General features: G+C 43.6%; 1 long non-coding RNA gene across 9 annotated transcripts in view; it reads right to left on the reverse strand.

Moving 5' to 3' along the window:
• LOC146870241 (uncharacterized) overlaps positions 1-23,299 on the reverse strand; it is a 279,741-nt gene that overhangs the window by 28,689 nt on the left and 227,753 nt on the right. For 2 of the 9 annotated variants that reach the window (XR_014970070.1, XR_014970076.1), the window contains exon 7: positions 22,090-22,160. The exons of 5 other annotated variants lie outside the window; for them this stretch is intronic. This is a non-coding gene — a long non-coding RNA (uncharacterized LOC146870241). Of the gene's footprint in view, positions 1-13,406; positions 13,451-22,089; positions 22,161-23,299 lie in introns of those variants that run through there. 2 more of the 9 variants (XR_014970087.1, XR_014970082.1) reach the window with 2 other exon arrangements.

Here is a 23,299-nt window from a genome sequence, read left to right on the forward strand (position 1 = left end):
GTTTGTCTTGTGTGGCATTGGCTGGTAAGAGATATAGGTTCTGCTGCATTTTGTTTAGGGCCATGCAGAATGGCAGGGTATGTATACACAATTTTAAGATACAAGGTAGTTACTTGCTCATCGTTTTAGACACAGCAAAAGTTACAAGGCGGTACAGTCCAATAGTGCTAGACATGGCCTTCTTAATGTGGTTTCCCCTAACTATTTACCTCCCCCCCCATGTTGGCGCTGTGCTGGTTTTCGTTTTTGCTAAGGTTAGCTGCTTTTGGCATTTTTGCCACTGCTGGTCAGTGTCACAATGCAAGTGCTTTCTGTGTAAATAGATATTGTGCTAGGTTGTCCCTGATTAGCATAGTGATTGGTGATTTTACTAGTGGATCCCTAGTGCAATACACTGATTGTGACAGTGCTGGTAAATAAATAACAATTAGTAGGTCAGCAGCATTGATTGTGCCACCCAAAAGAGCGGCGCGAGAGAAAAATATATATAGCAGGCTCGCCACCACAGTGCCTGTGTGCAGTTCGTTCATAGGACATCCATGTGGTGGGCCCAGGGCCCACCCGCTGGGTGGGGTGCGGTGTGTGTGTTCTGAGCTGAGCTGAGGTGTGCTAATGTGTGCTGGTGTGTTTAGCATGTCCTGGTAAAAAAAAGTGCTATTTTTTCTTTGTAGAATAGGGTAAGTATTGTCAACAGGAGGTCACCTGCCTAGGTCACCTACTGTCGAAGGGGGGAAAGGAAACTAGCTCCTGGGCAAATTAAGTGCATTAACAAGGCATGAGATGCATGACATGCATGAAAAGTCTTTCAAGAAACTAGCACACTGCGTTTTTCTTTGGCTTTTGTGCTTGGTATCACCGTTCCCTTTAAGGCGCGCGCGCGCACCTCCCCTGACGTCAGCGCGCACTGCCATCTGTGGAGCGTGCACAACACAGCCAGGACCTCCCGCAAGAGAGAGTCGCGCTGCCGCTTTAAAGAAGCGAGCGGCGCGAAAAGCAGGCACTTTTGATGCGGTGCCGGAGGAGTCGTGACGGAGTGCAGGTAAGGGGGCTTGTGGGGGCTTGGGGGCTTGTGGCAGCTTGGGGTGGCGTGTGGCTGCAGAGCGCGGGGCAGATTGTGGCCTTTTGTTTACGTATTGATGGTAATCAAAGGCCGTGAAGGGGCTCTGAGTACCATCAATACTTAAACAAAAGGCCACAATCGTCCCCGCGCTTTACTAACAAAAGAGTAGAGTCCGTTTAAAAACACAGCGTGTACCAAAGTACACGCTGTGTTTTTAAACTGGCTCTACTCTTTTGTTAGTAAAGCGCGTGCAGGGACGATTGTGGCATTTTGTATTGAAGGTAATCAGAGCCCCTTCATGGGCTGTGATTACCATCAATACTTAAACAAAAGGCCACAATCGTCCCCGCGCTTTACTAACAAAAGAGTAGAGCCAGTTTAAAAACACAGCATGTACCAAAGTACACGCTGTTTTTTAAACTGGCTCTACTCTTTTGTTAGTAAAGCGCGGTGCTAGGCTCAAACGGGTCAAAGCAGCGACACTTTGTCACACGCTAGAAGGCCCTTTGCAAAGCTTAACTGGTCATCTTTATGTTGCTTATAACCCCCTATTGCATTTTACTTCTAGACCCCCTTCCATGCCTCCTGGTCAGTTCCTAACTTTGGCTCTCTAAAATTCGAGTGCACCTTTGCTTATTCTTTAGACTTTTTTCCTTTAGTGCATCACATGCCTATTCTATATTGAGGATTCCTTTGGTACAATACATACTTGATGACTGTGTCAGAGCTGGGAGAGATATTTTAAGGCTGGTTCAACTCCAGTCCAAAATTGAGTCTTTTCAGTAAGCCTCAAGGCTCACTATATTAAAGGCCACATAGAGTTGGACTATTATTTTGGCTTGCTTCCCCTTGTTCAGAGAGATGCATTTTTTCCTGATGTGCTGAAGAACATTATCTGTTCATTCTTATGGTTAAAGTCTGCTTGTTGATTTGAAGCAACTGGTTATACTCTTGAGATGAGACCGGCTAGAAAACCGGGGCTTCCTTCATCAGGTACTGGTGGTTTGCATTAGGTTCCTTGAGGGATGCAGTAATGTTAAGGAGCTACATTGACTGGGAACATTTCCCTTGGGGAGGCAGGGCAGGATGCTTTTATCAGTTTTATTGCTTTGAGTGTAGAGAAAATTGCTTCATGAGGGCATCTTTTTGCTATTAGGATTGAGAAGAGTGGGGTGTGGCCGGAGAGTACAATGGTAGGTCACGATTGAGTGAGCTAGAATCCTAGATGTTTATTTTCCTCGTGAAGAACCTCAGCAACTCCCACCCTGCTGTAAAGGAAGCACAACGAGGGATCTTTAAAGTTTTAGGGTTGGTCATTTTGTGAATAATGCTGAACCTGTGTTATTTTGGGCATGTGCCACATTGATGCATTTACAATTGTAGTCCTTTGTAGAGGTGTGGTGCAGTGGCAGGGTGACTGACCCCGAATCCCGGGGGCTCACGGTACGCTTCCCCGGCCCGGCGGCAGATCAGCCCAGCACCATGTGACTCTGGGCAATAGCTTACTTAATCTTCCCGACAGCCCTCAGCGCCTTGACCCCCTCGGGTAATTGTTTGCGCTTTACAAATACTGGACATTTACATTTACCTCTGATTTTTTGGGTAGATGCTGCTGTGCTTCTTGCATAAGGTTTTGCCCTCCTTGGATAGAGAATTTTGGGCCTTCCAGGATATGGCATTCTCATTTTTGTTAAGCATATGCTTATTTGGGATAGCTATTACAGGAGTGCCTTAGTTTGAGTGGGTTTGTCTGTTGAGAGCGATTAGCAATTTTGTTCGATGAGACTTCTTAGTTGGATCATATGGCCAATGGTGTTTTGTGGGTCATTTCTAAATGTTGTATAGTTTGTTATGGACCAGAGTTGTGAAGGGCTTTGAAGTTAAGGCAAAGTAATCCACATTAATAATAATCCACATTTGTAAAGTGCGAACAATCACCCGTTAGGGTCTCTAGAAGCTGGGGGCCGTCGGGAAGATTAAGCAAGCTATTGCCCAGAGTCACATCATGGTGCTGGGCTGATCTAGCGCCGGGAATCGAACCCTGATCCCCAGATTCCGGAGTCAGTCGCCCTGGCCACAGCACCACACCTCTTCCACAGAGAGAGACTCGTCCAAAAGAAAACCCTTTTTCTCTCCTCCCCCCCCCATTTAAAAATAAATACAGACCAGAAATTTGATTGTGTTCGGTTTGTATTTATCTGTAAATATCAGTAAAACAGGGTGCCTTAATTATTATTAGTTAAGCCAAACCCAAGCATTGTGGTAAGTTTTAAATCCTGAGTTTGTGCTTCTCCAGACCAAGCACTCCAAGTAGAATGTCTACTAGTATGGATTATATGTTACTACTACAAGGTAAATAAAATGCTAATACAAACCCATTCACCTCACAAATCCAATATTCTTTTCCGCAGTTAAACTAATAAAGTGCACTAATGCGCTGCCAGTTTTAAGTGCAAATACGTCAAAATAATTAATACTAATATGAAATGGGCTGCCTTACGCTGCATAACTTGCCTTTTCTTGTCACATAATGTATTCACATTTGCTGCATACATTCGCCCTCCCCTGCCACATAACTCCAGGGAGCCCGAGTATGAGGTTGATAGAAAGTGTATAATTTATGTTCAAAAATTACATATGTGGATTAATACACCCAACCAAATGATACCAGCTTTGCCAATGCTTGTGTACATCAACAATTATTTTAACTTCTCCTGTACAATGGTAGCCTGTCCTATTGGAATAGTAAAGTAGAAAATCTAAAATGACATTTTCTTGTGAACAAAATCAAAGCAATGAAGATGTGGAAAATATGCAAAAATCTCCGCAACTAAAACAAGATTGAATGTTATTCCTCTTGATGCATATTTTTAAATGTAAGACTGAATTTTTTTATTGACTGTTCGAAAACACCCTTACGTTCTTACAATAAAAAGCTATGTTACTCTTCCGCTCGGGTGGTCTGTCGCAGGTTTTCTGCCATTGCAATGAATGGAAATGCCGCTCTTTGGTAGTTAATAGCTCACTGTTCAATATTAGGATTTAAACTTATAAACTGCAAGTAACAAAAGGGACTTTCTGACAGAAGCAGTAATGCACTGACCTATTTCCATTGCATGTAATTTGTGTTCTGCATGGTTCACCAGCTTTTCACCCGGCTTTTTAACCTCTGCTACTTGATGATGAGTCAACTTCCACTAGACAAAACTTAGATCTCTCTGCAGCAGGTCCATCATTCTTCAGAGTTATCTTGACATATTTATGGTTGCATGAAAATTGCTAGAACCTAGTTATCACATTTTTAGCATGCCACTGCAGCATCTTCAGGTGGGATCTATTGGTGGATTGTGTGCTGCTCAATCCTGTCAATTTCCTTGTTCACCCACCTCAATCATTTGCGCCGTTTGAATGCTAGGAAAAAGCTGCATCACAGAAGGTGTAACACAAAATACAGATTTATAGACCAGTTTAAGATAATGGATGCTAATAATGAAACACATGGGCGCACGCCTGTTTGTCCAACACTGGAATCCCAGGTAATTATTTGGTCATTTTTCCTTTTGGGGTCTCTAGACCAGTCCCATTCATAGTTTGTAATTCTTCAAGCGTTTGCTGACTATCTTGTCTTCAATTGCAGGTTTCCAGTCTGTAAGGTATTTGGATATGACTGGTCAGGTGCGAGTACCCACAAAGACAAGGTAATTCTGTTTACGTTCCTCATTGGTTTGGGGTTTGCTGGGTAAATAGATTCACAATCTGCACCCATTTTCTTTTGCAGGTTCGTGAGACCGTACTACGAATACAATTGCACAGGCAGACGGGAGTACAAGCAGAACAAACAGGTAATTGTTTGGTAGAGTTAAAGTAGTGCATCTTCTGTTGCAGGTTTCGCTGCCCGAGCCCACACATTTAAACGGGCTTACGTGAGTACAAGCAGAAGAGGTAATTGTTTGGTAGAGTTGAACTGTGGTGCGTCTTGAACTTTGCAGTATAATATACTTACCCATGTTTTCTTCTGTTGCAGGTTTGCAGCCAGAACCACATACATTTAAACGGGCGTACGTGAGTACAAGCAGAAGAGGAAATTATTTGGTTGATTTAAACTGTGGTGCATCTTGTACATTGTAGTATAACGGATTACATTCATGAGCTAGGCATCAACGTAAGCCATGTTCCCTTATTTTGCAGACATTGTGGCACAGCAGGCTCAAACCGGCGGGCACGGAAATGTTCAAGCGCAAAGCTGTCACTTTGGGAGAGTGCAGTGCTTCACCACAAAGGAAGAAATGTTGCCTTGTATTCAAGGAAGAGTGGATGAAAGAAATTGTGGAGGCTGAGACGCAGAAATCACGAAGCAAGGTTCGCGTGCAACTCAGGGAACTTTTTCAATACAGTCCAGACATGGGCTTGATTTGCAAAGCATGTGCTGAAGCCAAGATTGTTGGGGACTTTTTCACAGGGAAGAAATGGAGTGATGGCTGGAAACTGGATTACATGAAACGCCATCTACTTAGCAAAGTACACAAGTGTGCCATGGTAATATTGAGAAACAGAAGTGCTGCTGCCAGGTTTGGTTATGGAGTGCGGGCAATGCTGACAGAAACTGCAACTGAAAAAGCAAATAGAATGGAAGTAGTTGAACGCCAAAGATCTATGCCTGAAGAGATAAAGATTCTCATCAACAACGTGTTGCTGGCAGTCAAGATGAATACTTCAATGTTATCTGTACAAGACATCCATGACCACCTAGCTTTGTATGTCAAGATACCAGACAGCTGGAGGAGCAAGAACTATGCCTTTGAGTTCCTTGAGGCCATCAATAGCGTGATACACTGTGAAGCTATGGCAGAACTTCTGCATGCTTTGTATCACACATTGATAATTGATGAGAGCACAGATATTTCTGTTACAAAAATGCTCATCCTGTACTTCAAGTTCCGACCTGTAACATCAACAGAGCACAAAACGCAGTTAGGTGGCATAGTGAAGCTGAATGCTGAGGCTATCACTACTGCTGTGAAAGAATTCTACACTGCCAATGAACTGGACCCTGTTCACATCCGATGGTGCGTCTGTGATGCTGGGTAAGAATAATGGTGTTGCTACTCATCTTAAAGAATCCATACCTCATCTAGTTGAGCAGCATTGTGTCGCCCATCGAGAAGATTTGGGAGTTGATGCAGTGGCGTAGCTAGGGGGGGGGGCGGTGGGGGCGGTCCGCCCCAGGCGGCACTATTTTGGGGGCGGACAAAGGCATTCAGATAGGCTCGGCTTGCTTTAGTGGACGTTCGGGGACGGGCAGAGAAGGAATAGGACTCGGGCAAAGTCCTCTTCTTTTTTTGTGCTGGCAGCTGCCCCCCCCCCTCTCTTCCTATTATTCCCTCTCTTTCTGTCTTGCTCCTCACTTACTGAAAAACGTAACTTGAAGAAACGGTTCACAACCTCTTTCCTTCTTTCATTTAGTTGCTTCCCTGTGAAATGGATCCAAAAAAGAAAAACACTCTTGCGGGAAATCCCCTTTTTCTGACATTTTGCTATTCCAAAGTGCAGTGGGATGGATAGAAATAGAAGGTTTTAAATATGATAAAAAAATACATAACTTAATAAAGCTAGACAGAGTGGTTGCAAAGTGGCCAGATTGGTTTTATTCACATCCAAACACATCAGCCTCACTTTACAGACTTTGCAGTGAAGCGCTACTTTTGTTTTCTCGTCTTTCTTTGAACAGCATTGTTGTCCCCAGGTGGGGAAGTGCACCATTCCTGGAGGTACTGCAATACCTGGTTGATGGGTGGATTGGAAAACAAAATGCGTACAATGGCTCTGTTTATGGATGTGGTCTTTTTAAACCATACTGCTTACGTTTTGTAAGGATATAAGCAATGGACATTGAAACGGTTCCCTTCAGGGCCCTGTAGTCATGTCCTTAACTTTTCAGGTAAAACCACTCACTGATTTCTGAATAGTGAGTGAGAGATCGTTAAGCTAACCATGTTTTTTCTGCTTACATTTAAAATGCTTTACTTAATCTTGCATTCCCTATGAGTGTTTGCTTTTACTTTTTTTTTTAGGCAGCATATTAATCTTATCAAGTGCATAATTTGAATTGAGCCACATCCAAGTGTTATAGTGGGCACAATTAGGTTGTAGTTGAAGACAGTGAGAGTTTCTCTCAGTGGGGCAGTATGGTGTTCAGTGGGTAAGAGGATGTGGCACTATGGCCAGAGCTGTCGAATTTGGAACTGGGGAACTGGGTTCAGCCTTCATGACCAGTCCACCAGAACACTCTACTGAGGGAGCATATTCCCATGCTAGACCTTACAAGGCCCCACTAGACCTTAGAAGGCTTGATATCTTAGCACAAGCAGGTGTACCCTAGTGGTGTCAAATGTGAGTTAACCTTGAAGGCCTCTCCACCACAATCCATACTGAAGTTCATCTCCAGTCTTGCGGGCAGGCCTATGAAGCAGCACACCCTAGAGCAACAGTGATCCAGTCACTATGACTCTGTCACTGAGGTCACATGAACCTTGAGCAGGTTAGGGTGGTGAGAACGGTGTGACCACACTGGGTACCTATTTCGGGTGGGTGCGTAGTGTTTGCAAGTATATTATGGTTTAAAAAAAACTTGCTGCCTCCTTCCTGGCCTCCAGCAATTTTCAGAAACAATAAAAATGTCATGATAACTTCGGTGATTAATGTTCTTCCTAGAGAGAGATCCGAGTTTTGTCTAGTGGAAGGGTTGACTCCTGGAAAGGTAGCACAAAGGGTTAATGTGCCTGCTGCAAAGAACATGTACCATGCAGATCACAAAGTGCACTGCTTTAATGGGGGAACCAGGATGAATGGTCATTTAATGTCAGCTGTAGATGATGGATCCCTGAACAGTGTCATGTATGTGCATGTTTGTATTGTGCTGAGGGGATTACCAGGTAATTGTACACGCAGCTCTCTGATGGATATCACATGCGGTTTTTCTGAGTCCCCAGATAGATCATGCAGTCTGTGTGTTCTCTTTTGTACTGCCAGTCACTGCCAGTCACCGGTGTACTCAACTGTGTAGCCTTGGACTGTGTCATGCATGTGCATTATGTGCATGTAACTTGCATGATCGAGGTAACTATTAGCGGCGCTACTACGTGTCTCTCGGTCCTCTTTCAAGTGCTTGCCGTCCTTTTTCCCCAGCAACCCCCCCCCGGCAGCAATCTGAGGGATAGCCCCGGGCGCCACAAGCTCTAGCTACGCCTCTGAGTTGATGATGCCTGGAAAAGGGTTCCAATGGTTAAAGAGATGGAGACATTATTGAGGACTGTCTACACTGTGTTCTCCAGATCTCCTGCAAGGAAGTCCAAGCTGGATGAAATTGCATCGGTCACTGAATGTGAAGTGGTCTCTTTTCGACTACTGAATGAAGTCCGGTGGCTTTCAAGGCATTTTGCTGTTGGTGCACCAATTCGTAATTACGAGGCTGTTCTTAAGTACTTTGAGCATGAGAAAGTTGAGGAGAATGATCCAGTTGCTAAATATTACAAAAAGCTATCAAACTCCAACTACCATATTTCACTTGCAGTACTTAATGACATTCTGGGTGAATTTGCATCTTTGTGCAAACTATTCCAAAAAAGTTCTCTGACTAATGTTGAAGCTGTACAGTATGCAAGAGCAAAGATTGGCCAAGTTAAGCAACAGTATTTGGGGGACACTGTCTTTTGGAGCAGCAATGTAAGAGATCTGATGGTGTTGTACAAGGAAAGGCAAGAGTTTGACAGTGGGCCTATTTTGTCTTTTGTTTCCCTTCTTTGTGAGCACATGCAAAAAAGGTTCCCTGAAGATGAGCTGAAAGAATGGGCAAGTTTTGAAATCCAGGCAATGGCAGCACAATCACATTTTGATTTTGGGACTGAGAACATACAAAGACTTGTAGAAAAGTATAAAAATGTCTTGGTCCTGGGTGATTGCGAAACACCAGAAGATGTTGTTCGACAATACAGACACTATAAATATGTGGTGGCAGAACATGTAAAGGGTGGGTTATTTACCACCTTTCAAGACATGGTGAATTTCACAGTACGCAATGCTGCTCAGTATAGTGTGGTGTCTCAGCTTGTTGATGTCTGCGCAACGTTTCAAGCATCTAGTGCAGATTGTGAACGAGGATTCAGCCTCATGAATACTATCAAGAATAAATTGAGAAATAGACTAGAGCAGAAGCATTTGGATATGCTGATGAGGACAAAGGCCTACCTCCAGAATGGGAAAGTTGACCTAGATAGAGTTTATCGCCACTGGAAAAATGCCAAAGATCACCGTGAGAAGCAACCCTTTCACCCCTCTAGTGATGCCACTTGACATGTCTCCCTTATTGTTTATATGTGATATTGTATAGGCTCTCAAAATTTCCCCACCCAATTAACAGTGCTCAAGTTAAGAATATTTATTAAAATCTTATGATGGTACCACCGTTTAAGTCTTGTGCTTTTCTAAATTTGAAGTGTACTTGCCTGTGTAACCAATTCATGTCATGGCGTGTTTATCCAATTTGGAAACTGCCCTTAAGACCCTTATTGTGGCACTGTATGTGTGAAAATGCACCATATTTTCACTTTTTAAAGTAAACGTTCTGAGTGACATTTGGCGCCGCGCACACGCGCGGTCTGGTTCCTGGCGCACATAGCCATGGTTGCAGCGCACAGAGACCCTCCACTGCCGCACACAGAGGACAGAAATTAGAGGGAACATTGCTTGGTACATGTATTGTTGTGTCCTTTTTCCTTGGTTTATGTGCTTATTATGTGTATTATTCTGTGCTATTCTGCGTGGTAAGTACGCAGGGCAGCTTGTTGTTGTGTGCTTTCTCTCTATCTCTCTCTTTTGAGCCTGCCTGAGCTGTCTAGGAACGGACATGAGACAATCGGTTGGGCTCCTTCATTTCACAGGATGCTCTTAATATGTTCTTGAATAAATAGAGACACAGCACCTCACCAGAGCACGTCTAATTGGCTATTAAATAACACTGTTTGAACAAATTGCCAGGATATTTTTTTTAAATATACATAAATAAGTACGCCATGTTACTGCTCCTCCTTTCTGTAACTTGATGAAATTGGAATTGAATGAGGATGAAAGGACGGGTAGACTAGACTGATGTTCCCCTATCTGACCCTTAAGGGGAACTATATGTCGGTGGTTTTTTCTCACAATTCCCAGGTGGTAACACCATTATTGTTCATGTTATTGCAACGCTATATAAAGTCACAGAGGCATCATGAGCCCCTTATCAGTTAGTCTGTGTAATCGAGCTGACAGCTCTTACTAGAGCTGGTGAATAGGTTTTTTCCCTGAATACGACATTACATAGCCCAGATCTTGAAAAGTATGATGCGCATGGTTCACAATGCCAGGAAAGATGCCCGTGTGATCCTCAGCAAACATTTTGAAGAAAAATATAGCTTTACAGCAGTTTGTTTGCCACAAGTTCTGCTGGAGAATTCATGTACCTACTATGTAATGTCTAATTTGTCAGTTATTGATGCAATATGGATCTCTGTTACATTCTTAGTTTTAGAGTTTCCTGCTATACCTATAACATGAGAGCATGGTCTTAAGAGAAAAATATAGTTGTTCTTACGTAAGAAAAATAATTCTAGAAGGGTCCGCAGTCCTGTACAGTAGTGAAAGGTTCACAAGTGGAAGAAGTGTTGTGAACTATATGATTTATGGAACACAAGCTTGATAAGACAAGAAAGACAAAGGAGCCATTGCTTTGAATGTTCTTTTTTTCTTGAGCACCGGCTTATCACCTTATGAGGTGATTTTCGGGCATCCTGCTGATGTGTGGGGCACCCTGAGACCAAAGTGTTTTTCTGATATTGAATATCCTCTTTTGATTGATTATGTGTACGTCTTGTCTAAAGATCTCCGTTCTGGTTATTAACAGATATCTGCTGCCCTACAACCATTGCCAGAGGGGCCCAGACATCAGATCCAACCTGGAGATTCAGCGCAAGTCCAGCTTGGAGCCGAGGTGAAGGGACCCAGCCCAAGTGTTGCTGGCCACTATACCAGCGGTGAAGGTGGAAGGCCAGAAGAAGCCTGTACCCCTACCGCTGCCGTATGATTCTTGGGTGAAAGATGGGATCGCAGATCAGGAAGGAGAGCTGATTCCTCATTTTGTTCCTTTCCTGATGCCCAGCTAAGAGAGGCACAGATCGACAACAAGAGCGAGGAGGGTTTGACTGAGGTGACCCCCTCTGAAACAAGGGTTGCTTCAGATTCTACAGTTTCTGTGCATCAAGCCCCTGAGTCCCGGTCCCCAAGTGAATGCGAGCCCGTACCTTTGTTTGCTGATGAGGAGGTGCCTGGGCACACTAGGTACAATCTGCAGCCCAACGAAAGGGCAGTGCGCCAGTAGGTCAACACAGGAGTTAGGGAAGGACTTGAGTTTAGGGTACAGGTGTTGTGTCTCTAGTGTCTGTTAGATTAGAGTGAAGAATACTGGTGCACTGCCTGAGACACTGGACAGGATCATTTAGGGTATTTGCCCCAGTGGGTGATTGCCCTATCCTGAAAGAATAACTGTTTCTTTAGCCTGGGCCGCAATTGTTTTTCTGGGTTGCAAGTTGTGCAGCTCCCCCATGGGGGAGTCAACACTTGATGAATGATAGGAGCCTGCCTGTGAGGCTCAGACGGACACAGGGAAAGACTCCCCTCTGGCTGGTTGTACAGCGGCTTCAATTCCCCAAGTACTTTTTAGAAACGTACCCCTTTGGTTGTCCCGTTCCTGAGGAGCAGCAGCCCTTTGAGGCTCCTTGCCCTAATTCCATTGGCCACGTTTGGTCCTCCTGGTCCCCCAAAACAAAGATTGTTTTTGTGACAATAATTGTGTTTGGTTTGATCTTCGTATTTGGAATACTGTTTTTTGGGGAAAAAGATATCCTGTGCACACTTTGATAAGTACTACTTTGACCCCCCTGAACATATCATTGGTATTCTAGCCCCCCCCCTCCTAAGTTCATACAGTACCGCTTTCTCCTGTGCCTCTGTTTGATTATTTGACTCCCTGCACAGGAGAGCATTGGAGGACACAACAAGATAATATAGTTGCTCAGACTGGTGTACCTTTGATCTAGCTCTCCAGTTCTTAATAATGCATTTAGTCATTCTTGTCCTATAAAGGAATGTCTATATTAGGCTGAAACATTCCATGATAGTTAGTATGATAAGTTTGCTTTGTATTCAAAGGTATTTGCTGCCTCATGTATAAATAGTGCCCATCCTCAGTTACAATATGTGGTACGACAAATGGACTCTTGTATGCACTGTCCTCCAGTTTATTGTTTTTATTGCATAGGTACATTAACTGCTCAGGAAAGGACATACATGCAGTACAGGTGTTGAGATCACGTTCTAGAGGGAGACAGAAATATTGTTGAGCATTGAGGTACAGCTCTCTCTTGGGTCAGTATATCTTTTATAGTTTTCCTGCCCCATGATTATGAATATTGGTGTATTTTAATGTAGTCTGATTATGACACCGTTGAAGAACATTGGTACCCCAAGAGTATATGCCTAGACTAGTTGTAATGGAGGGTGACTAGCATCCAGAAGATTATACATGTACTGTCTCGTTTTCCCTTTTCGCTTTGAGTGACCATGCATTCCCTTCCCTTCCCTTAGAATGGTACAGACCCTGCCGGATGGCCAATAAAGGCTTCGCTTATGTTAGCCACACATGCTAAAAGGAGGGTCTGATAGATTTGAAATTCCTTTCCCTAGGACGCATCCGCCATGTTGTATTAAGTTTAAACAAGCAAGGCTTGGGTCCGTGACTGCCTGGACTGGACCACTGAACTATTTGTAAACAAAACAAGATGTCCAGGAAGACTATTGTCGAAGGTTTAATGGGCACCCTAAACCATCAATTAGAAGGTGTCTCAGCTTTATTCAGCTCAATTTTCAGTATTTTATATAGAAAAACAATGACACTCAATTGTGCACACACACACATATATATATATCTATATCTATCTATCTATATATATTATCTACTGGGGGCCGCCAGTAGATAGTTATAGTTAGGACCGTGTTTCCATAGGAAATCCGCAACATTCTATTTGGAATAACTTTGGCGCCGGTTGACGAATCCTCGCGAAATAGGTGGGGCGCTCCGCTCCGCTCCTACCCTGAAAGTCTCGGGGGGATTCGTCAAGAAGGGGCTGAGAAAAAAGGGGGGTCCCAAACACGTTTTCCCCATGCAATTTTCCATAGGGACCTTTAGTCCAAGGTACAGCCCGAACGGCTGAACAGAATTACTTGAAATTTGGCAAAGAGGTAGTCCTCAGGTCAGGGAAGTGCCTTTTGCAGGTCTGGTGTCAATCTGTTCAGTAGTTCCTGAGAAAATCAAAAGTAAAATCATATATAAATATGTGGGCGGAGCCTAACCACACATCTCATCCTGAGATCTGATTGGCTGTCAGCACTTCATCCAAGAAGTGTTGGCAGCCATCTTGGGACCAATATACATGATAGCACCTCATTAAAAAGCATTGCAGTTAATAGAAGGTGTTAAGACTTTAGTTACATTATAAATCATTTGTTGATGGTACCATACTAATTTTAGGAATTGTGGTATGTTCTAAGGTGATTTCACCATGTGAAAAAGCCTTCTGCTGGGATATCATGATTGAGAGAAAATATTTTCTCATGCTTTTCCCACAGAGCTTTGGAAGGTGATCTATAAGCTAAACTGTGAGCTTATTTTCTGTAAATTCACATTATCTTTCTCAGTCATGTGAGAATGAATTCTGACATTCTCAGTAAAACATGTACATCCAACAAGGGCAGAGACTGTCAGTTGATTCCTTTGTGTTCTACTGCAGCTTCCCAGAGTGTTCCAAAGAACAACTAGAGCACTAACAGTCCTACTTATGATAAACGTATGGCACACCTGAAGCCATCTTGCTTGGATCAAAGTGGTAACTCTTAAAACATTAAATGTAAAAAGGAACAAAATGAGGGGGTTCATTTTTCCATAAAAATTATGATTAGTGCTGCAGAAAGAAAAATGAGGGCACATTTTGAATGACTTCTCAAATCCTCTTCTATTTCATTAAAAAATTCTGACATGCAGACTGAAACATGCACTTTCAATACCAGCAGCAGTTTTACCTGGTGAGCAGTAGCTTTACTACAGTGATCTAATGAGCAAAAAGAGTGCTAACATTCTGAAATTATGGCAAATGTGTGACACATCTGAATGCCTTTGGAATCAAAGTAAAAACTGAAAGTATTTCCTACTGAGGAGACTGCAGTAAATGAGGAAATTAGGAAACTTCATAACAAATAAGTCTGCCAAGATGGCCACCAGAGACAAAAGAGCCCAAATGTAGCCCAAATATCACCAAGTATAGCCCAAAGACAGAATGTCCCAGAGTGTTCTTAAAAACAACTAGAGCGCTTACTGTCTTCATTATGACAAAAGTATGGCACACCTGAAGCCATCTTGATTGGAATAAACTGGTAACACTTAAAACATTTAATTTAAAAAGGAACAGAATGAGGGGGTTCATTTTGCCATAGAAATTATGATTAATGCTGAAGAAAGAAAATGAGGGCACATTTTGAGTGACTTCTCAAATCCTCTTCTATTTCATTAAAAAATTCTGACATGCAGACTGAAACATGCACTTTTAATACCAGGAGCAGACTTCCATGGTGAACAGTAGTTTTACTACAGTAATCTAATGAGCAACTAGAGTGCTAACATTAAGAATTTATGGCAAATGTGTGACATATCTGAATACCTTCATGATGGAATCAAAGTAAAAAACTGAAAGCATTTCCTACTGAGGAGACTGCAGTACATGAGGAAATTAGGAAACTTCATAACAAATAAATCTCCCAAGATGGCCACCGGTGACAAAAGAGCCCAAATGTAGCCCAAAATCACCCAGATGTAGCCCAAATATAGCCCAATGACAGAAGTGTGCAAAACACTTATTATTTTGTGTTTTTGCAGTGTTATATAGTGCAGACTTGTCAGGTATTGGAGTGCTTTACATGAGCATTGGTTACATCACACAAGAACAAATTCATTTTGGGGAGACTAAGTGATTTGACCAGAATCACAGAATGTCGAGCTGAAGCAGAAACTTCAACCTGGTTCCCCAGTTGCAAAGTCTGCAGTTCTGGAAGTAACACCACATCCTCTCCCTTAAGTGCAACATTTAATCAAGTTGTCAACTGGATAAAAAAACATAAAGATAACAAATAATTTAAAAGTGCTTTGTCGCTATTTGAAAACTCAGAAAATATGTCCTTATTTTAGTCTTTTAGAGCACTAACCATAATTTTGATGCCAATAAGACCCTCTCATATATGTAATTTCTAAAGGAAATGCTCTAGGTATTACAGTTTTGATTATATCAAGATGACGTCAGGCGTTCCACACTTTTGAAATAAATATAGAATGTTAGCAATCTAGTTGTTCATTAGGATACTGTTGAGAGGCAGAGGCCAGGGGCACGGACTCTGAAAATTGAAGGCAGGTAGGAGGGTGCAAAGGCAACAATTTAACCACACTGAGCAGGCAGGAAGGGCCGTGGCAGCAAAACAGACTATGGAGGGCAGTGGAAAGGGGGGCAGGGGCAACAAACCAACAATACAGGACTTGCAAGAGAGGCTGTGGAAATGTAATAGACCATTGTGGGCAGAAGGAAGACGCAATGGTAGTACAACCATACATACCAACAGACCCGATTCAGCCAGGAAACGTCCAATGTTTTTAAGCTCATATGGGCTTTATTTGATCTATCTGGTGTCTACAATCTCCTCTTTTTCAATGTAACTCAAAGGGGAAAATCAATACCCCAGTTTTTTTTCAAAATCTCCCTCTTACCAAGTTCAAAATGTTCGCAAGTATGGTACATTGGATCATGGAAGGAAATGGGGTAGGGACATGGACTTGGATAACAGAAGACAGGCGGGACATGGAGAGGTGCACCAAACTGACCCTGCAGGGCAGGCATCAGGGTTTGCAGCAGTACAATACACCACATAGGGCATGCAGAACAGGAGTGCAGCACAACAATCCATAGAAAGCAATAGGGAGGGGACAGGACCATGCACATGGACAACAGAGAACAGAGGGGAAAGAGGCAATGGTAGCTAGCTGACCATAATGGACAGACAGGAGAGAAAGCTGCAGCATAACAGATCATAAAGGGCAGGAGGGATGGATCAGAGGCATTACAATGGAACAGACAAGCCAGGAGGGAGGGAATAGGGGTCTGCACATGGAAACAGAGGGCTGGGGGCAAGGGGGCAGGGCAGGAGCAGCAAGATGACCATGGAGGTCAGGCAGGATGGGCACTAGAAACAAGACACACCATGGAGAGCAACAGTGAGACTATGATGGCATATACACAGACCATGGAGGGAAGGTGGGAGGGGGTCAGGGGCAGCTAGCTGACCACACAGGGAAGGTGGGAGGGGCCATGGCAGCACAGAAGACCATGCATGGCAAGCGGGAGGGTTAGTGGCAGCACAATGGCTATGATGGGCAAGAAGGAGGGTGCAGGGGCATGCACAAAGGACAATGGAGGATAGAAGGGAGGGTCAGGACCTGGGCACAGACAAGAGAGTTCAGTGGAAGGGGCCTCACAAAAGACCACGCGGGGCAGGCAGGAGGAGCAGTTGCGGCACAACAGACTAGGGAGGGCAGAAGGGTGTGGCAGTAAAATGGACCATGGAGGACAGGAGGAAGGGAATAGGGGCATGGCATGTGGACAGGCAGGGTGGAGGTGGCAGGGACAGGTTACAGTCATCTGACAATCCTAGGCAGGTCGGAGGGGAGTGGCAGTTCAACAGAACACTCAGAGTAGATAGGAGTGGCAGGTCCATGGAACATGGTGGGCAAAAAGGATGGAGCAGGGGCATGCACAAAGACATCGGAGAGCGGGGGAAGGAAAATAGGGGGAAGGAAGCTAAGCACAGAGGCTAAGCAGGAGGTCAATGATGGGCCATAGAATTGGGCAATGGAGGGCAGGAGGAGTGGACTGGTACATCATGCTAAATGGAGGGCAGTGGCAGCACATCAGACCATGCATGGCAGGAGGGAGGAAGCTAGTCCATGGATTCAGACAACAGAGGATAGGGAGGAGGTGGATGGGGCAGCAAGCTAACTGTTCAGAGAAGGTGGGTATTAGGAACGTTATTGTTTTTAAAATGTGTGTCTGTGCGAACTACTTAAAATATGAACAAGTATGCAGCATAATCTCACTTTTATTCAGGAAGAAGAGGACATCTGTGACTGTGACTCCGGGCTCACTTGGCAGAAACACCCCCTGACCCTCCACCCCCCATCGCAAAATGTAATGCCCTTGAAAAGGGTAGGTGGACGCAGTGTTATATAGAATATAGTCCTGAGAGCACGATTGAAAATGAAAACTAGATATAGTATATGGTATAAACTATGTACCAAAAAGTGTGATATAAGATGAATCGGGCGTGAAATATAATATGCAATACATTGTGCGCAATGACAGATTCATTGGAGAGCGCGAGATAGCACAGGCACTAGCGCGTGCTATGCGATATGCGCCTTGGAGTGTAATATGCACAGGGCAGTGTTGTGTAACCTAACTAGTCTCTAAAGTTGTACTACAAAATATGTGCTGGGGAGTGTAACGTTGCATATGCACTGTGACAAAGATATGGATCCCAGATTGTAATATGTATGGTATAGCGCTGTGCGTTATAACATAGGCATTGAGGAAGCCACGTTAAATGGGGCAATATAACCCGTGCAAAGGCAAGTGTGGCATGACATATTCACGGGATGGTGTTACAGTGCATATGGGCTAGAGAGTGTCATAGCATACGCACTAGCTGGTGGAATACAACACAGAGGTGTGTGGCACTCGGCTGGCACTGGTGGGTGTAACACAGCATTGGGCTCAGCCAGGAGCACGCTGTGACTCTCAAGTGAGGTTCGTCTCCTTTCCAGAGAGTAAAATAAAAAGTATTACGCATCCGGCGGTGGATGTGTGTTTTATTTACCATGAGGGGGGTTTCTTGCATAGTTTGGTCCCCTTTGAATGGCTTGGTGTGCGTGTGTATTAAATGTGCCCGTCAATAGCTACCCATGTTTGTATAAATAAACGACAAGGGTGTCTACTTGGAGAGTACCCACCAGCGGGGGCGCCGGGATTACGCACGGTAGGGCGTCAGACACGTCAGAGCTTCACTAGCGGTGTAAATACATTCCACGTGGATTCATTGTATGCATAGTCGCCTTTTAATGAATATCATGCAAATCGTCATGGTGATAGGTACATACAGTTTGTCCAGCATGTCCTAGGTGTTTCTATAAATATATTAAAAAAACAAAATATATGGCCCTGGGGGATGGGGTCCCCGGGGCCATAAGTGGCCTGAGGAGGGGGGGCCACACGGCCCCCTTCCAAATTAATTTTTTTCAACAAAAAAAACTTAGGGTGCAGGCCCCGGGGGATGGGGTCCCCAGGGCCAATAAATTAGTAAATGAAGAGGGGCCACACATCCCTCCTTCTTAAAAAAATAAAATAAATAAAAGCCCGGCATCGCGCCGGAGGCCACGCCCCCTCCTTGCAGCACTCTGCAAACGCGCCCCCTGGCTAGTTGTAAGTTGGGGAATTAATTCCCCTTCAATACTGAGGGTCCCTGAGGGCCAACTAGCCCAACAGGTATCTCTAGTATGCGCCAGGGAGACAGGTGTTCTGAGGCCACGCCCCTTTTTACACCTCTATGCAACGCAGCTCTGTGGCGCTTACTGGAGGTACCTAGTGGGCTAGTTTGACCCTAGGGACCCTTAGGATTCAAGGGGACTTAATCTCTCAACTTAGAACGGCCACAGGGCTCGTTTACTCGGTGGTGAAGGGAGGGGACGGGGCCTGAGGTGATGTGTGCAACACGCCCTGTAGCGCGTTTTAAGTTGGGGAAATAATTCCTTTTCAATCATGAGGGACCCTGGGGGCCAACTAGCCCACCAGGTGCTTCCAGTAAGCGCCACTGCTCTGCGTTGCATAGAGGTGGTCCAGGCCGTGCCACTTTTTACACCTCTCTGCAACGCAGCTCTGTGGCGCTTACTGGAGGTACCTAGTGGGCTAGTTGGACCCTAGGGACCCTCAGGATTCAAATGAACTTAATCTCCCAACTAAAAACGGCCACAGGGCGTGTTTACACAGTGGTGAAGGGAGGGGACGGGGCCTGAGTTAACGTGTGCAAACACGCCCTGTGGCGCGTTTCAAGTTGAGGAAATAATTCCCCTTCAATCCTGAGGGACCCTGGGGGCCAACTAGCCCACCAGGTGCTTCCAGTAAGTGCCACTGTGCTGCGTTGCAGAAGGTGGTCTAGGCCGTGCCCCTTTTTACATCTCTCTGCAACGCAGCTCTGTGGCGCTTACTGGAGGTACCTGTGGTCTAGTTGGACCCTAGGGACCCTCAGGATTCAAGGGGACTTAATCACCCAACTTAAAACGGGCACAGGGCCTGTTTACACAGTGGGGAAGGGAGGGGACGGGGTCTGAGGTGACGTGTGCAAACACGCCCTGTGGCGCGTTTTAAGAGGTAGTTTTAATCCCATTCCCTATTATATACTAGGGGCTTACAGAGGAGGTCATGCTAATCACAGGGGGACCCCAACGCATAGTGTTCCGTAGTGTATGTAGGTGTTTTCACTGTATTATGAGTGTCTTTTAACATAGCACTGGCTCTACGACTGGTTAGTCAGACTCAGTTACCACCAGTATCCGTCTGAAAAGTTGAGGGTACAGGATGATTTTGCATTAAGGCTTCTTTCTGCTCTTCTGTTTGTTCTTTCTGCATGTTATCCTTCTTCCTGCACTTTTCTTCGTCTTTGAGGACTTCTGTTGCTTCTTTCTGCATTTCTGTTTTTTCTTTCTGTGTGTTTTTTCTTATTTCTTCACATGTCCTATCTCTGTAGGCATAGTTAGAAATTAGCATTTAAAAAACCTTTGAAATTCACTGAAAAAACCATAGGTTTCAGGCACGTTGTAGTTAGGAATTAGCATTTAAAAAACCTTAAAAATTCACTGAAAAAACCATAGGTTTCAGGGGTGTTATAGTTAGCTGGACTTTTCACTCGTACAAAACCATTGAAATTCCCCCGTTATAGTTAGTTCAGCTAACTATAACTCGCGCGCCCGTAATGCACTGCTGATGACGTCACATATTACATCACTCATGACATGGTCAGTGACGGGAGATGGGATCACACACATTTGTATGGGTGTTGCCTGGGAGGGGGAAGAAATAAACTGATTCCCTTGTGGCACACCCCTGATTGGAATGCCCCATGCTCAAAGAAGTCAAAGAGAATGTCCGCCTAGTGCTTACATGTAAAATTAGGACTGGTCAATTAGTATTGTGCTCATATATGTTACTTTTGATGTATGAATTTTCTCATTTGTATGTTTTTTTGTCACTGTTGCACAAACCTTTTGTGTTGTACATATTACAATTGAGTATATATTTAAATGAGTATTGTATGTCACTGTTTCAACTAAGTGTTATCCATCTAACGACGTGCACAATTGAGTGTAATTGTTTTTCTATATAAAATACTGGAAATTGAGCTGAATAAAGCTGAGGCACCTTTTAATTAATGGTTTAAGGAGCCCATTAAACCTATGACAATAGTCTTCCTGGACATCTTGCTCTGTTTACAAAAAAAACAGAAAATGTTGTGTTAAGTTAGCAGTGTGTGGCTATATTACCCACACTGATGTCCACGTTTGTGGCCTATTAAGTTGCGCCTGCAGGATAAAGGCCTGCTTGACCAATGTGCCTCCATATTGGATTTTGTAATCATTGCTAGACTGCCTATTTTGTATTTATGACAGGCCCAGAACTGAAATTGCTTGCTTCAGCAGAACATTGCATTTTGTTATGTTATGTGTACATGCCCAAGGTTGTAGCTGTCCTTGCTAATGAGAACAAGATTGTTTCACATTCCATTGTGCACACTTCATTCTGCTCCCACGTTAAGAGATGCTGAAACTCAGCACTGTGGCCTTGTATCCCTGATAATATGTTCCCCTCTAGCATGTGTTAGCTCATCTCTCTGTGCTCCATTGTTCATGTTCAGCCCAGGCCAGTAACTTTCCATGGTGGGTGTGGTTAGAGATGGCTGGGAAGTCCTTTTTACTTACTGTAACTTGTTGGGGAGTCACTCCTCTAGACGCACTCCTTTGTGTGAGGTTGTGACTGGGCTCTATAGAGATTTATGATAATGAATGCTTGTTGTATTTTTCCACTGTCTGACCGGCTCTTCATTTGGGAAGGCAAAGCAGGGGGTTGTAAGTATTACCCACGTGGCCCTGATAGCCACATCCTTCAAGTATTCATGTGACATTACATTCACAAAATGATAAGACAGATGTATGGTCAGTAGATGCTTTAATAGATTCTGGGGCTACAGGTAATTTTATTGATACACAGTTCGTAAGAGTTAGCATTACAAACCTTACCAAAGTCTAGACCAGAAATTGTAAGAGCGGTAGATGGAAAAGAATGAACTTCTGGGTTGATACAATGTCATACGGAAGATCTTATTATGAGGTGTTCTAATTACCATAGTGAAAACATAAAATTTGATGTAATTGATGCTTCACAATTCCGTCTTACCTTAGGAATACCATGGCTGGTCGAGCATAACCCCAATATCGATTGGATAAAAAGACAGTGTTGTTTATCTCTAGCCCTTGTTGCAAATTCTGCTTACAACACATTAAAGGTAAACATATAATTCAAGGTTATGACTTCCCAAAAGAATCCAACAGTGTATTGCTCCTTGAAGGTGTTCCCGAGGAATATTCAGACCTATCTGATGTGTTTGACAAATAAGAAGCAAACATATTACCACCCCATAGGGATTACGATTGTCGCATAGATTTAGTTAATGGGGCCACCTTACCGTGTAGTCGCATCTACGCTCTCACAGAGAGCGAAAATTAATATTTACGAACTTACCTCTACGAATATCTTGCTAACGGTTTGTTTTATCAGGCACTCCAAATCCCCTGTATCTTTTCCCTTCTTCTCTATACCAAAAAAGGGGGAGAATTGCGTATGTGTATAGATTATTGTGCCTTAAACAATGTCACTATAAAAACCGTTACCCACTTCCTTTAATACCCACTCTGTTTGACCAAATAAAGGACCCCACCATTTACACTAAACTTGATTTGCGGGGAGCTTACCATCTAGAGAGAGTCTGCGAGGGCGATGAATGGAAAACAGCATTTCGTACAAAATTCGGTCTCTTTGAATATGAAGTAATGCCCTTCGGACTCTGCAACACTGCTGCTGCATTTCAGTTTTTGATAAATGAAGTGTTAAGAGATTTTTGGGATATTTGTTGTGTAGTATATATTGACGATACACTTATATATTCTAAAACTCTAACAGAATATGTACAACAAGTGCGACACATATTACAACAACTATTGAAACATTCTTTATATATCATTAGTCCAACAGGAATTGAAATGGACCCAAAAAAAGGTTGAATCAGTCCTTAATTGGCCAAGTCCATCTTTAGTTAAACAAGTCCAAAGTTTTTGGGGATTTGCAAATTTCTATAGGCGCTTTATCCATGATTTTTCCAAAATAATTATCCCAATTACCAGATAACTTTGTAAAGGAATTACGTTTGAATGGAATCACACAGCAGAAAAGGCCTTTCAGGAAGTAAAAGCACAATTCACTTCAGCACCAATACTCATGCATCCTGATCCTTCTCGTCCCTTTATAGTGGAAGCAGATGCTTCACAATTCGCTATAGGGGGCATCTTGTCACAAAGACATAAAGACACTGGGCAAATGCATCCCATAGCTTATTATTCCAGAAAATTGGTACCCGCAGAAATTAATTATGCCATAGCAGATAGAGAGTTATTGGCCATAAAAGCTGTATTTGAAGAATGGAGTCACTATTTTTTAGGGGAAAGACATCCAATCACGATTTATACAGATCACCGCAATCTTCACAATGTGCGATCTGTTAAGGCTCTATCTTCTCGCCAACTTCGCTGGACACTATTTTTTAATGATTATAATTTCATTATCAATATCGACCTGGGAAAGAAAATAACAAAGCTGACGCTTTAGCATGCTTTGGTATGGATGATACAAGTAGTGTAGAACAGAACTCCTCACAAACAATTCTTCCATCTCATTG

This window comes from Triturus cristatus, chromosome 1_1, assembly GCF_964204655.1.
Source record: "Triturus cristatus chromosome 1_1, aTriCri1.1, whole genome shotgun sequence".
Taxonomy (NCBI): domain Eukaryota; kingdom Metazoa; phylum Chordata; class Amphibia; order Caudata; family Salamandridae; genus Triturus; species Triturus cristatus.